The sequence below is a fragment of the Anomaloglossus baeobatrachus genome, chromosome 8 (assembly GCF_048569485.1).
Source record: "Anomaloglossus baeobatrachus isolate aAnoBae1 chromosome 8, aAnoBae1.hap1, whole genome shotgun sequence".
Classification (NCBI taxonomy): Eukaryota; Metazoa; Chordata; class Amphibia; order Anura; family Aromobatidae; genus Anomaloglossus; species Anomaloglossus baeobatrachus.
Genome location: NC_134360.1, coordinates 218384751 through 218400076, shown reverse-complemented (window position 1 = coordinate 218400076; position 15326 = coordinate 218384751). Strand labels below are relative to the sequence as shown.

The 15326-nt window shown below is 51.7% G+C and overlaps 1 long non-coding RNA gene and 3 other non-coding genes across 4 annotated transcripts; all 4 read right to left on the bottom strand.

Annotated features, from left to right (window-relative positions):
* Positions 1–5979: 5979 nt before the first annotated feature.
* LOC142250223 (small nucleolar RNA SNORA35) lies at positions 5980–6108 on the bottom strand. The gene has a single exon (XR_012725156.1). It is a non-coding gene; the product is annotated as a small nucleolar RNA SNORA35 (small nucleolar RNA).
* Positions 6109–6136: 28 nt separating this feature from the next.
* Positions 6137–9043, bottom strand: LOC142248862 (uncharacterized). Its single transcript, XR_012724952.1, has 3 exons — positions 9012–9043; positions 7688–7734; positions 6137–6220 (listed from the first exon to the last, which is right to left on the bottom strand). It is a non-coding gene; the product is annotated as an uncharacterized LOC142248862 (long non-coding RNA).
* Positions 7558–7628, bottom strand: LOC142250210 (small nucleolar RNA SNORD38). Its single transcript, XR_012725144.1, has one exon. It is a non-coding gene; the product is annotated as a small nucleolar RNA SNORD38 (small nucleolar RNA).
* Positions 7893–7963, bottom strand: LOC142250209 (small nucleolar RNA SNORD38). Its single transcript, XR_012725143.1, has one exon. It is a non-coding gene; the product is annotated as a small nucleolar RNA SNORD38 (small nucleolar RNA).
* Positions 9044–15326: the final 6283 nt, after the last annotated feature.

The window sequence follows — 15326 nt, the reverse complement described above, 5'->3', positions numbered from 1 at the left end:
CGGGGGGCAGTGTTTTTCACCATCAGTCATGTCTACAGCCACATTATGGGGGTCCGAGGTGGGGGTTCATAGTGCTGCTTCAGTGCACACAGTGGTACGCGGCCACTAGGAGGCACTCACCCCTGTACCAGTCAGTGCATGAGTGCCCCCTAGTGGACGCTGCAGGCTGAAAAAAATTATATCATTTATCAATAAGATGAAATCAGTGAAAGAATGAAGAAAGCGAAGAAAGCAAAGAAAGCAAGCAGAGATATTAACTCTGAAACACACTGAGCACATCAGGAAGAACAGGTTATAATGAGCAGCCGGGTGCATCCAACGCACTGGACAAGGCAGTATCCACATCAAGAGGACAGTGCTGAGCTGCTGTATCCAACCCTAACAGGTGTGATACTGCGTTCTGAGCTGTGTATCTAATCCTATCCTATGTGATACTTTCTGCTGAGCTGTGTATCTAATCCCATCATGTGGGATACTGTCTGCTAAACTGCGTATCTAATCCTATCCGATGTGATACTTTCTTCTGAGCTGTGTATCTAATCTCCTGTGTGATACTGTTTGCTGAGCTGTGTATCTAATCCTATCCTGTGTGATACCGTCTGCTGCATCCTATCCCGTTTCGGAGGGGTTCTCCCAGTTCCCAGCGGTAATCTCTATATTTAGCGGGTGGTATATGGTGACATTTATTGTGCGTCGCTGGCAGTTATCGGGGTCAATAAATCTTAAGTGAAGGAGACTGTGACGCTGAAAGTTCCTCTTTATGAAATCTATGGCCCAGATATGACCCGGACCCTCCCCGCACCCCCCACCATGGAATAAGAGGCGCAGCCCGGGGACAAACCAAGGTCTCCCCTCCTGCAGGACTGAGGACGCCGCACTGATTGGATTACTCAAGAAAGTGATGAAGTAATCACAATCAAATAATTTCCAAAAGTTTCCATAAAGGAAAAAAAAAAGTGTCCAAACTTCTCAGGGACTGCAAAATGTACAGACCACAAAGGGGGAGAGAGAATGCATCTAGTGATATCTCTAGATATCACTTATCCTGCATTATACTCCAGAGCTGCACTCACTATTCTGCTGGTGCAGTCACTGTGTACATACATTACTGATCCTGACTTACCTCCTGTATTATACTCCAGAGCTGCACTCACTGTGCACATACATTACTGATCCTGAGTTACCTCCTGTATTATACTCCAGAGCTGCACTCACTATCCTGCTGGTGCAGTCACTGTGTACATACATTACATTACTGATCCTGTACTGATCCTGAGTTACCTCCTGTATTATACTCCAGAGCTGCACTCACTATTCTGCTGGTGCAGTCACTGTGTACATACATTACTGATCCTGACTTACCTCCTGTATTATACTCCAGAGCTGCACTCACTATTCTGCTGGTGCAGTCACTGTGTACATATGTAGCGCCCCACGGGGCAGGTGTTTTAACCTACTTGTTGCCGGGTCAGGGGTGCAGAGCCTCTGTGTCGTCACGGGGTGGCCTGGCCCGGTTCCGTTGCCCCGAGGCATACAGGAAGGAGGGCTGGAGGTGGTAGTTGGAGGTTAGGAAAGTCTTTTATGATTGTGACGCCACCTGTGGTACGCGGCCAGGGATGGGGGCCGCCGCTGCAGGGTCTCTCACCGGGGAACGTCGGGTGCAGCCAGGATGGTATTGCTCCCCGCAGGCGGAGCAGGCCCCGAGATGATGGCGGGGGTGGTAGAAGTCCCCGTTGGCGCCGCAGCGCTGGGCGACGGCACCGGTAAAGGAGAGGCAGAGACAGGGGCTGCGGTTCCAGGTCTTTTACTCACAAGTCATTCAGGCGCTGCCCCAGAGTACCGTTCTCTGCCACGATGGGCTCCAGCCGATCCCGGATCCGTGAAAGGTCAAATCCGGTGTGTCAGCCTGTGAGCCCTTTCCTTTTTTGATGCACTATCGGACCCCCATGGCGTGAAGCACTTGGGGATCCCGGTGTCAATAAAGTGTCCCATTCTGTATGCTGATAGCGCGGTTCCGTTGTGGGGCCGGTCCTCAACCCCGGATCCTATATGCTGTTTGGCTGCAGACTCGTTGGGGCTGGTCCGGGGACTGTTCTAGCCGCTCCCTGCGACCCTTGCAGAGTTGGTAGATAACATAAAGTATATCTGCCCTAGGATTCTGTATCCCGACAGCGTCGCTCCTGTGGAAGCAGCCGCCTGCTTCTACCCAGCGACCATGTTGAACGCCTTGGCCCACAGAGTTGCTCGCGGCATGTCCGCTCTGCTGTTCTCTCTGTTGTACTTGTGTTGTGTGTTCTGAGCTGTTGCGTCCAGCCGCTGCCACCGGCTGGTTTACTACTCTCACTAGGTCAACCTGCTCTTCCCACTGTCTGCTCCCTGACCCCGAGTTCCCGGTTCTAGTGGATCGGGCAGCCTCAGCCAGTGGGTCGGGAGCCTTAGGTGCAGTGGCATCCTGTAAACCCACCACTGTAGTGACTCCCTACTGTGATGCGACCCTGGCCGTCCCCATTGGGGAGGGCAACCCAGTGTTACTGCATGTCTGGGTAAGTGGAAACTGGTACAGACTTTCCCTGGACCCAGGATAAGTACTACACCCTAATGGAGGTGCAGTACCCTGTTGCGCCTGAAGCCTCAGGGGCGCCACACAAACATTACTGATCCTGAGTTATATCCTGTATTATACTCCAGAGCTGCACTCACTATTCTGCTGGTGCAGTCACTGTGCACATATATTACATTACTGATCCCGAGTTACCTCCTGTATTATACTCCAGAGCTGCACTCACTATTCTGCTGGTGCAGTTACTGTATACATACATTACTGATCCTGTGTTATACTCCAGAGCTGCACTCATTATTCTGCTGGTGCAGTCACTAAGTACACATAGGATTGAACTTCGGATCAGTCATGTATTATCCTCCAGAGCTGCAGACTCTATTCTGCACTTTTCTTACAAGCTGATGGGGGTAAGATTGCTTAGAATAAACATGAATGTGCTGATTGATAATATACAGTAGGTTTTTCATTTATTGTATGTAGATTTGGTCCTTTTTAGACTGAATTTTCGCATCTGCCACCTTATCACTATTATATGTGTATGTATATATATATATATATATATATATATATATATATATATATATATATATACACACACACTCTCTCCTACAGATACACACACACTAGATGCTTCCTTTGCACTTGTACACTGCGCCCCCTGCAGACTCCCCTCTGCCATTGCAGCATTAAGTGCACAGATCTGTGATCGGCAGCTGCAGGATGCTCCAGGTAAAGCAGCTGCGCAGGACGCCCCTGCACACACTATGGGAGTCTCCTAAAGAATCAGTGTATCCAGTGCATCTACGAGGCCTCCAAAGCACAGCAAGTTCTTCTCTGTACACAGGATTTATGAATGGTGCCACGATGGACGCGCCAGTGGATGTGTATGGAGGAGGCAAAGATACGGTGGTTTTGCGCAGCTTCATCTTCAGCTCAATCTGACCTGGATGCTGCTGTATGATGGAGACCACCCTGGGATGCTGCCGCACCACCTCACAGTAGCACCCGGCCAGACACACAGCATTGCTTTACACAAAAAAACCCCCAGCGCTCTGGGGGGGGAGGAAGCTCTGACTGCCGAGACCCACCCACCGGTTCCCCCACCCCACAATGAATGAGACCACACATGGATTATCTTTTCTTTTGTACTTTATTGAAGGTATCCATTCAGCATTCAATGTTGATATAAAAAGGGGGTTGCTTATTTTGGCCACAGCTCTAACCATAGGCACAAACCCGCCTTAGACCTGAGGGAGGAGGCCCGATGCCTACGGCCATCCGTGGCAGGTTGGCTCTCACCAAATCCCTCTTCCACCGGCTGTGACTTCCCAACATGTAACAAAACTTTTATAAGGGAGGGAGGGCGATGCTCACCCTGAGGGCAGATTGTGGTAAGAGGAAGAAGGGACTCCGGAGGCTGCTTATAAGGCCTGGAGGAAGTCCCAGCACGGAAAGGGGGGCAGCAGCGATCGTGGGAGGCCGTAGCGAGAGGCTCAGCACTGAGTCAGCAGCAACAGCATCAGCCGCGGTGCCCTGCATAATGCAGCCTCTGAAGGATGTGTCCATCCTCAGCTCCATCTAACATCAACCTGCAGGTAGAAGTGGGCGGCCCGAGGAGGCTCAGTGGGCGGCCCGAGGAGGCTCAGTGGGCGGCCCGAGGAGGCTCAGTGGGCGGCCCGAGGAGGCTCAGTGGGCGGCCCGAGGAGGCTCAGTGGGCGGCCCGAGGAGGCTCAGTGGGCGGCCCGAGGAGGCTCAGTGGGCGGCCCGAGGAGGCTCAGTGGGCGGCCCGAGGAGGCTCAGTGGGCGGCCCGAGGAGGCTCAGTGGGCGGCCCGAGGAGGCTCAGTGGGCGGCCCGAGGAGGCTCAGTGGGCGGCCCGAGGAGGCTCAGTGGGCGGCCCGAGGAGGCTCAGTGGGCGGCCCGAGGAGGCTCAGTGGGCGGCCCGAGGAGGCTCAGTGGGCGGCCCGAGGAGGCTCAGTGGGCGGCCCGAGGAGGCTCAGTGGGCGGCCCGAGGAGGCTCAGTGGGCGGCCCGAGGAGGCTCAGTGGGCGGCCCGAGGAGGCTCAGTGGGCGGCCCGAGGAGGCTCAGTGGGCGGCAAGTCCAACAATATGTAGAGGGGAAATAAAAACATAACTTAGGGAGTGTTATTAAGGCTACTTTCACACATCCGGTTTTTTGGTCTGCAGCACAATACGGCGTTCTGCAGAAAAACCGCAACCGTTTTTTTTGACGCCAGTTGTGTTTTTTTTGCATAGACTTACATTAGTGCCGTATTGTGCCGCAGGGACTTGCGTTCAGTCCGGTTTTTGCCGCATGCAGCCGGATCAAACGTTCCCTGCAACGTTTTTTTGCTCCGGCAAAAAAAAACACATCGCGCCGCAGCGCATTTTTCAATGCATACCTATGGAGGCCGGATGCAGCACGATGCGGAAAAACCACATCCGGTCGCCGCATGCGTTTTTTTTTCACTGCGCATGCTCAGTAGCATGCCACAACTGGGAAAAAACGGACGGGCCGCATGTAAAAACTTATGCAAAGGATGCAGTGTTTTCGCCACATCCGTTGCATAGTTTTCACAGCCGGATTGAGCCGCACTGCTCAAACCGGATGTGTGAAAGTAGCCTAAAAGAAATATCAGCAAAGGACTGTTCACTCCAAGCACAAGCGATTGTAGATCATGTCAGCTGATCATTTATATCCATCTTCACAGGTGTTTTTTTTCCTCCTCATCCTCCTGTGAGTGACAAATCTGGCTTCATCAATCCAGAGAAAAAAAGATTGAGAACACAGCAGGTGGGAAGGTGGATATAAATTAGTAGTCACCATGAACCACTAGCACCTGTGCTTGGTGTGAACAGTCCTCTTATGGAGATTGCCCCTGAGCTGCAATACCCTCACACCTCATTGGTGTAGTGTACAAGGATGATTTCCCCAGATTCAGACAGATACACAGTAATGTAACCATATAATCCTTTAATAATTATTATCTGCGATTAACCAGAAAATAAATCTAATAGGACACACGTGGATGCGAGTATTGTGGCCAACAGGACAGAGAATATGGCAGCTGCCCTGCTATCAAGGTGAGGGGACAGAAGCCCCTCGTTATATATAACCGCTCAGACACCACAGCTGGCAGCATTGAAAGGGTCTATTATAACTACTCCACCAATTAAACCTGCTACCCAGAGGAGCCCAACCCTGTGTGATACCAGCTCAGGCACTGTATCTAATCCACCTTCCCCATCTATCTAGTGATAACCTTCTATTAAAACTTAGCCACTGAGCACTGGGGCAGGGAATCACTTAACTATTTCTAAAAGTTACATGGGACTGACCATATGGCGCTACAGCCGGGTATAATCACCACATTAGTCCTGGCACAGCTCCTGCTGGAATCTGCAGCCACAAGGATAAGAAACAGTGTACCCGACCATCGGAATAACTGGGTCACAGCAGAGCCCGGCCATTCTGCAGGAAGGGGTTACTCTAGCACCAAAATAAGACCCCAGGGTCATTGGAGAAGACCAGGAGACTCTCTGCAGTGCGGACAAATAAAGGACAACAGAGGCGGGGAGGATAGAACAAAAAACGCTTTATTAGAGAGTCAAAACTACAAAACCACAAACCATCCACATGGCACGACCGCAGTCACCAGAAACCTGTGAGAAAAAAAAAAAGACAATGATTAAAGATATGGGAAGAAACCGGGACCCACAGCAGCCGCCCCCTCCCCCACAATCAGAAGCCGAGCCCCACAGGAGACTAGTGATGGTCCCAACCCACCTAGACAACCATCTAGACCACCCCCCACGTGTCCTTACTACGCAGCATTTCATCCCTGTAAGGCTAAGTTCACACAGTGCGTTTCTTTGACGCTGTGTTTTTGGCCGCTAAAAATGCACAAAAACGCACCCGCGTCAAAAAACACAGCAAAAAATGCATGCGTTTTTACCGCGATTTGGTGAGTTTTTGATCTCTGCAGTTTTCCAATGCATTGCATGGGGGAAACGCAGAAAAACACAAATGACATGTCCATTTTTTTTCAATCTCAAAAACGCAGCTTAAAAAAAAAAAACAGTTGTGTGCGGACAGCAAAATTGAAAATTCAGACTTTGCTGGGGAAGCAAAGTCATGCAGTTTTGAGGCCAAAAAACGCAGCGAAAAACGCACTGTGCGCACATAGCCTAAGAGGCTGCAGCCAAAAGGTCACTACAGGTAGAGACTGTGCTGCTGTGACACATTGTAACGAACAGTGAGGGGTAATCAGACAGGACAGATTAAAGGGCCACTCTAGTATAAAGCAGAGGCCACATCACTTGAGACTGAAGGCTTTTTCTAAGGGCCATTTCACACATCTGGCATGTCACCGGATCCAGCACACTCTAGTACAATGGCATGACTGCAAGCTTGCCACGATGCCATTGTACAGTATTGCACGGTACTTGAGTGTGCCAGATCCGGCAAAATGCCGGATGTGTGAAACAGGCCCAAATACCTTCTGTTGTCCATTCAGCCTGTGAGTGGCGCCGTCTGCTCATCACGTGACACTGGCTGCAGTGCCCTGATGTCCACTGATGTCATGTTCTGGATTTATCAGAGACCCCGACATCAGAGGTGGGACCCCGTCTCCCCGAGTCACTGGGTGGAGTTTAATCACCCGTCACAGCGCTCAGCACGTCACCGCTTAAAAACCACAAGCACGCAAGATGGAGTGACTGGAGTTTCACAGCAAGAGGCAGGGTCTCACCTCTGATGTTGGGGGTAACAAATACAGAACTTGACGTGATGTCACTGAGGCAGCAGCCCGAGTCACGTGATGAGCAGGTAGTGATAGCGCCACTCACAGGCTGAATTTGAAAAAGGTATTTAGAACAAGCCTGTCTCAGCTTTACACATATGTGGCCTCTACACCTTGTAGCCTCTAAGTCTCCGAATGCAAAACAGAATAGGCCAAAGTCACAGAACAGGCAGAGACCCGGGGCCCCACCAGAGCCGTCCGCTTCAGATTAGCCGATGTCATCGCTGAACGTCAGTAGCAGAACTGGACATAGATCTCATCATTAGAGGACGCCATCTGGTGAGGCCCCGTACAGAGGGAGGGACGGCAGCCACCGCCACACGCTTACCTTATACCGCGCTCTGCCGCCAACGTCCAGACGACCGGCCACGAGCCCTGCAAGAAAAGATGATCAGAGCAATCCAGACACCGCCCGAGAGCCCACAACCAGGGACTGCAGGGCGAATACTATAGGGGCACTGCAGGACACAAAACAGTAAAGACCCCATGAGCCCCGACCCACAGACCTAGGAGCTGACACTCTACAGAGCAATCTTCCTCAGAAGTATAATTATCATCGCAGCTCGTCAGTAGCAGAACTGGACAAAGTTCTCATCACAGGAAGATCAGTCACATCCAGGAGCTGCGGTGACCGAGAACAGCACCCCCATATACACCAGTGTGCACCTCAGAAACAGGGACAGCGCACTCTGCAAACAGACCCTCACTACACAGGAACCATACTACACCCCAATACACAGGAACAATGCATGCCAGAAACAGGGACCCCTACTACACAGCAACAGTGCACCCCAGAAACAGAGATCCCCACTACACAGGAACAGTGCACCCTGGAAACAGACCCTCACTACACCCCAATACACAGTAACTGCACTCCAGAAACCCCACTACACAGGAAGCGTGCACCACAGTAACCAGGAGCCCCACTACACCCCAATATACAGGAACCATGCACCCGACCCATACTACACAGGAACAGTGCACTGTGGAAACATACCCCAATATACAACAGTGCACTCCAGAAACCCCACTACACAGGAACCGTGCACCTTAGAAACCAGGACCACCACTACACCCCAATATACAGGAACCATGCACGCCAGAAGCTAGGACCCCTACTACACAGGAACAGAGCACCCTGGAAACAGACACCTACTACACCCCAATATACAGGAACCGTGCACCCCAGAAACAGGGACCCCCACAAATACAGACCACCAATACACAGGTCTACACTGCACGCCAAGAAACAGGAATAGTGCACCTTGGAAACAGGGACCCCCACTATACACAGGAACACTGCACCCCCGGAACAGAGACCCAACTAAACAAAGACCCCTATAACATACCTAGATTATTAATACACAGCGACCCTTATACATAAACCCCCCTGTATAATCCGGGCCCGCCTGTATACACCCCCGATCTCCTGGAAAATCCGTGACCCCCTGGCCCCCCCTTGTATAATCCGGGACCCCTGTATACACCCCCGGCTCCCTGTATAATCCGGGACCCCCTTGTCTACACCCCCGGCCCCCCTGTATAATCCGGGACCCCTTGTATACACCCCCAGCTCCCTGTATAAGCCGGGCCTGCCTGTATACCCATGGCCTCCTGTATAATCCGGGCCCCTCGTGCAGCCCCTTCCTTACCTCTCCCGCCGCCGCTCACTGCAGTAACACATGAGAAAGAGACAGAATGAGCGGGATCCGAGTCTTTTATAAGGCTTAAACCTCGCGAGATTTCCTCAGTCCCCGCCCACAACGAGACGACCGCCATCTTTCCGGAGTCTAGCTCCGCTCAGTCACGTGCTGTGTCACCCTCATCTCTATCCCCCACTGGTGGTCACTTCCGATCGAGTTTCCATTATTTCTTCCCCTGAGGACCAGACACTGATGGTTCCTGCCTCTGAACTCATTTCTCCCCTGGTTGGATCACGACACGGACCGTGCAGCCAGAGATCACAAGGAGCTGCAGGTATAAAATGGAGAGTGGAGGCGTCGCGAGGCCGCGGTCACAAGAAGCCGGAGCCAAGAGAAAAATGTGTGGCCTCCGGTCTCGGTCCCCCGCGGGCGCTGTACGGCCACATTCACCTGCAGAACACCGCTGCCCCAGTGTCTAGAGCCGCAGATCACTGGGGTCACACGACATAATGGCCGCACTCTGCGCCGCACCGACCACAGCGATTCTACCCCATCACCTCAAGCCGTCATCGCTGCAGAGACCCCCACAAGGATCTGCCTTCGCTCCAGTGAGTCTCCGTCCATCCCTGGCTACAGTCCCCTCACCCCAGACGCTGCGCCAGGACCTTACTCCGGACACCGCGGAGGACGACTCAACCCGCACTCCGCCTCACCCCAAACGCCACAGAGACTGCCTCACTCCAGACTCCACACCAAGACCTCACTCTATATGCCACCTCACTCCAGATGCCGCGGAGGACGCCTCACCCCAGACGCCACAGGTGCGCTATGACCTCACCCTGGATGCTGCAGAGGCGCCTCACCCCATTTGCCGCAGAGGATGCCTTAGCCCAGATGCCGCCTCACTCCGGGCACCGCGGAGGACCCCTTAGCCCGGATGCCGCCTCACTGTGGAGGACGCCTCACTCCGGACGCCGCGCCAAGACTCTGCCTCACTCCGGGCGCCACGCCAAGACTCTGCCTCACTCCGGGCGCCACGCCAAGACTCTGCCTCACTCCGGGCGCCGCGCCAAGACTCTGCCTCACTCCGGGCGCCGCGCCAAGACTCTGCCTCACTCCGGGCGCCGCGCCAAGACTCTGCCTCACTCCGGGCGACACGCCAAGACTCTGCCTCACTCCGGGCGCCACGCCAAGACTCTGCCTCACTCCGGGCGCCACGCCAAGACTCTGCCTCACTCCGGGCGCCGCGCCAAGACTCTGCCTCACTTCAGGCAAGCCAAGACCTCACCCTGGACTACGGATACGGATCCACGCCAAGACCGGACACCGAGGAGGGCCCCCCTCACCCTGGACGCTGCGCCTAAACCAGATGCTTTGGAAGCCGTCTCACTCTGAACCCACGTAGGCCGCCTCACCCCAGATGCCACAGTAACACTCTTGACGCTGTGGACACCACACCATGGCCTCACCCCAAGCGCTTAAAGGGAAAGTAAGAAAAAAAAAATGGAAATTATGAATCTGGAACCAAAGAATTTTCCCATGTGAAAGAAAAAAAAAAAAGTGACCCTCAGATTCTGCTGTTCTGGAGCAGAAGCGGCCAAAAAGGAAAAAAAAAAAAAAAAAAAAAAAAACAACCCAAAACCACTTGATGCTCCACTGCACAGAGAAAACTTCTGTGGTATTAAAGGGTCTCTGTCAGCACAGGATGACTGTTCACACCAAGCACAGGCGCTCGGGCATCATGGCAGCTGATCATTTAAATTGCTTGTATTCCCTCAGTCTCTACCCACCCTTCATCTTTGATTGACATTTGGCTCAGAGAAGGGACCAGGTGGATGGACAGCAAGCAGGTGGGAAGGTACACATGAACGATTGGCTGCCATGATGCACAAGTGCCTGTGCTGGCAGAGGCTCTTTAACTGTTCAAATTCACAATCTCCAAATGTAAACAGCTGAACACCACACAGCCACAGATCTGTCCGGACGGTATCATACGGCCCCCAGAATCAGATATTTCTATAAAGTTGCATACTTTTGAAGATGTTAGAATTAACACAGAAACACTTTTCCAGCGCTGCAGAAGAAAAGTTCCTCTCTGTAGAAGCAGCAACACAAATTTGCAGCAATAAACAACGTGCGCACGGCCTCTGCATGGCATGGGATTGTGGTGTGAAATATGGAGTGACTGGACGGGCCTCAGTGAGTGCACTCTGCCCCGATGACCCTGTACCCCCAGCATTACAGGCAGGCTTTCTGCTGTCCTCTGTGCTGCAGATAGTGGTGTCCGCAGCAGTGGGAACGCAAACTCTGCTCCATCCCTAAGGTCTCACATCCAGTCCCTTCACAAAGACATTTACTGCAAATCCACCACGACTGGTCGCTCTTTCCCTCCCCACACATTGTACATTCTCGCCTCGCACACATCCTGTCACTCATGAACCACTTTCCAGCCCAAATATCGCTGCTCGCTCCGGTGCTCATCTTAAGTAAGGCTAGTTTCACGCGTTGGGTTGAATCTGCTGGGTCCGTTGCGTCGTTTTGACGCATCCGTTATTTTTGTGTTGTCAACGGATGCAACTGGTCCGTTATTTCACAGGAATCCGTTAGCTGATTCCTGTGAAATAAGGGACCCGTTGCATCCGTTTGGCGTCTAACGGAATGCGTCGGCTCCGTTTTTGTTTTTTCCATTTTTTTCATTCTGGGCATGCTCAGTAGAAATTGGCGGATTCCGTTGTAAAGCACTTTGCAACGGAATCCGCCACCATAGGGATCCATTATAACTATTGACGGATGTAACGGAATCCGCCGCTCGGCGTCATTTTAACGCAAGCAATTAACTTTACATGCTGTGTTCCTTCCGCTCGGCGGAAGCAACGCAGGTACTTTTGGCACAATCCGTCATCCATACAAGTCTATGGGAAACAGCGGAATCCGTTGATGACCCCTTCAGTTTAACAAGTTTCCCTTGTGTAGTTTTAGGCTGATCTCTCACCTTCCTCATGATCCTGGAGACCCCACGAGGTGAGATGTTGCATGGAGCCAGAGATCAATGTGGATTGATGCTCATTTTGTATTTTCTCAATTTTCTTACTATTGCACCAACAGTTGTCTCCTTCTCACCCAGCGTCTTACTTATGGTTTTGTAGCCTATTCCAGCCTTGTGCAGGTCTATGATCTTGTCCCTGATATGCTTAGACAGCTCTTTGGCTGCCCATGTTGTAGAGGTTAGGCTATGTGCGCACGTTGCGTTCTATTACGCAGAGTAAATAGTCACTGCATGTGCGTCTCAGAACGCAGCCGAAAAGCTGCGTTCTGAGACTCATTCGGCACAACACAACGTGCGTACATTCCTGCAGAATTCATGCGTTCTGGATGCTTTCTCTGCCATGGGAAGAGCATCCAGAGCACACTGACAGTGCGGTCCCACTCGGCTCTGCTGCATCCCCATAGACTTGCAGCAGAGCCGACTGGGATCGGAATGTCAAAAAGAGCACATGGCTGGCTGCGGGAGACAGCCGCGCAATCAGAATGAACTCGGGTGAACTTCACCCGACTTCATTGTGATCGCGTGGCTGTCTGTGTGCCGCGGCTTGATTTGCTGTCACAGGTGAAGGACTCACCTGTGACCGCAAATCTGAGTGACTGCAGTGAGCCACGCGATCACCGGTGCCATCACTCAGGTTACCCGCGGCCAGCTCGAGTCCTCCACCCGAGACCTGTGGCCGCGGGTAACCTGAGAGACGTCCCCGCACACATCCCGACATCCCCGCACACAGCCCGACATCCCCGCACACATCCTGACACTACAGCCCACATCATCCCCGCACACACACCGGCATTACCTCAGTGACGTCCCCGCTGACAGCGCGATTCCCTTCAGTTTCTACATGGAGCGGACAGGAACGGCGGTGTTGTACTGCCGCTCCGGTCAGCTTCATGTAGCAGAGCTGGATGTGTTGCGGGACCTCGTGGATTACGCCGGACCTGGAGCGGTATTTGGGGACTTTATTAAAGTGGTGAGAGAGGGTGGTTTTTGTCTTTTATTTCAAATAAAGGATTTTTCGGGTGTATGTGTTTATTTACTTTCACCAGGTTAATCATTGGGGGTGTCTCATAGACGCCTGCAACGATTAACTAGGACTTAGTGGCAGCTATGGGCTGCCATTAACTCCTTATTACCCAGATTGCCACCGCACCAGGGCAGTTCTGGATGAGCCGGGTACAGTCCCGGGACTGTCGCATCTAATCCATGCGGCAATTCCGGGCGGCTGCTGGCTGATATTTTTAGGCTGGGGGGCTCCCCATCCTGAGAATAGCAGCCTTCAGCCGTGTGGCTTTACCCTGGCTGGTATCAATATTGGGGGGAGCGGACGCCATTTTTTTTAAAAATTATTTATTTATTTTACTGCACTACATAGACCCGCCCACCGGCGGCTGTGATTGGTTGCAGAGAGACAGCTGTCACTCAGCATGGGGGCGTGTCTGACTGCAACCAATCATAGGCGCCGGTGGACAGGGAAAGCAGGGAATACGAGATTGAATAATGGGCGGCCGGCATTTTCAAAAGCAGGAGAAGCCGCTGGAGCAGTGTAAACGCCGTGCAGCTGATCGGTGAGTATATGAGAGGGGGGAGAGGGATAGACCGACAGAGAGAGATAGAGACCGACGACAGGGAGACACAGAGACCGACATTACAACCAATACGCACAAAAGAAGTGACATGTCACTTCTTAGAACGCGCGCTTTGGGCAGCAGCCGAAGCGCTGCGCTCTTAAAACGCCACATGCGCACGGCTCCTGCATAATCTTCATAGATTATGCAGGGGATGCAGGACGCGTTTCGGACTTCCACATTAAAACAAAAAAGAGTCCTTAATCATAAGTGATTTTTTGTTTTAATGTGGAAGTCCGAAACGCGTAAAGTTTCCATGGGTTAATACCCTCCTTTTTGTTCTCACGGATGGAACCCTTTTAATATTTGCCAATAAAGTTTGGATGTTTTATTCAGAGGAGGTTGTGCCGGATCTCTTTCCTCATCTTTTCCATTACCTTCAACCGGTTGGGACTTACCGGTGGATCCCAGGCACCCGCAAGGACCAACAGCCCGGGTGGCAGGTGAGCTGAAGATACCTTCGATTTCTATCTCTGTCGGCCTCGGGGCTTCTTCTATCTCTGTAGGCCTCGGGGCTTCTTCTACCTCTGTAGGCGTCAGTACTTAATGGGTTAATGATGTGGTAGAAAGTGTAGACTTCGCCTCTTCCTCGCTCCAGATATAAGATTTAATCCAGTAGTTGTAGGATGTTCTTTTATGTGATAATTGTAATATTTTATGACATAGGTCTTCTTACTATACATTTTGATATATTCCATTTAATATTATATATATTTTCTTTACAAGAAGTGCCACGAGTAGTATAGATTGCCACATTGGGCCAAAAATTATACGGAGGCCCTCTAATACACTCTGGAACACATAGATGAGGCCTCCCAAAACATTCACAATAAGGAGGGGGCCTTCTGTGGCACAAGGAGCCCCAGGGGCCATTACTCAGGCTAAAGGGGACACATCAAGGCTCTTCAGGTATGGGACTCGGTGGGCGGCAGTCCCTCCTGTGCTGGCTCAGGGAATCCAGTGGCCCCGAGGCTTCTAATAAAATTTGCCTCCACACCATGGAAATAATGTAAGTGTCACAGGCCAGTCACTGCTCCCTCCCTACTCAAAGGGGTACTCCCATCTCCAGGATCCTATCCCAATATGCAGTAGCTGTAATAATAATGATATCAAATACCTCTAATTAGAGATGTAGTATACTGTAGTTCTCCTGGTTAGCCATGTCTTTTACCTCATGTACAGTGCATTAGTAGCTCATGGTCGTAACCATGGATACCTAAGCAGCAATGCCCTGTACATGAGGTAAGAGGCGTGGCTAATTAGGAGAACTATACTACATTTCTAAGTGGAGGCACTTGGTAATATTATTACATCTACATAGTGTGAGAGGATCTTAGAGATGGAACACCGCTTTATGTTCATTCTGTGGGTTTTTATTGGCACCGAGGGCATAATAACTAATCGGCACATTCACCTGTCAACCGTTCTTAAAATGATTAATACCTGCATTGGCCCCAACTTGTAATCCCAAGCGGGAAACAGCAGCCGAACCTAAAGCAAATATGGTTTTTGTTGTTTTTCCCATGCGCCCCTTCTCACACCCAAAAAAAGTATACGGGTCACGTTTCTTATTTTTCTTCTCCTCCACCACATCCACAGTCCTCATGCGGCACTTGCTCATGATTTTTTACAGGACAAGCAGCCGGCCCTCAG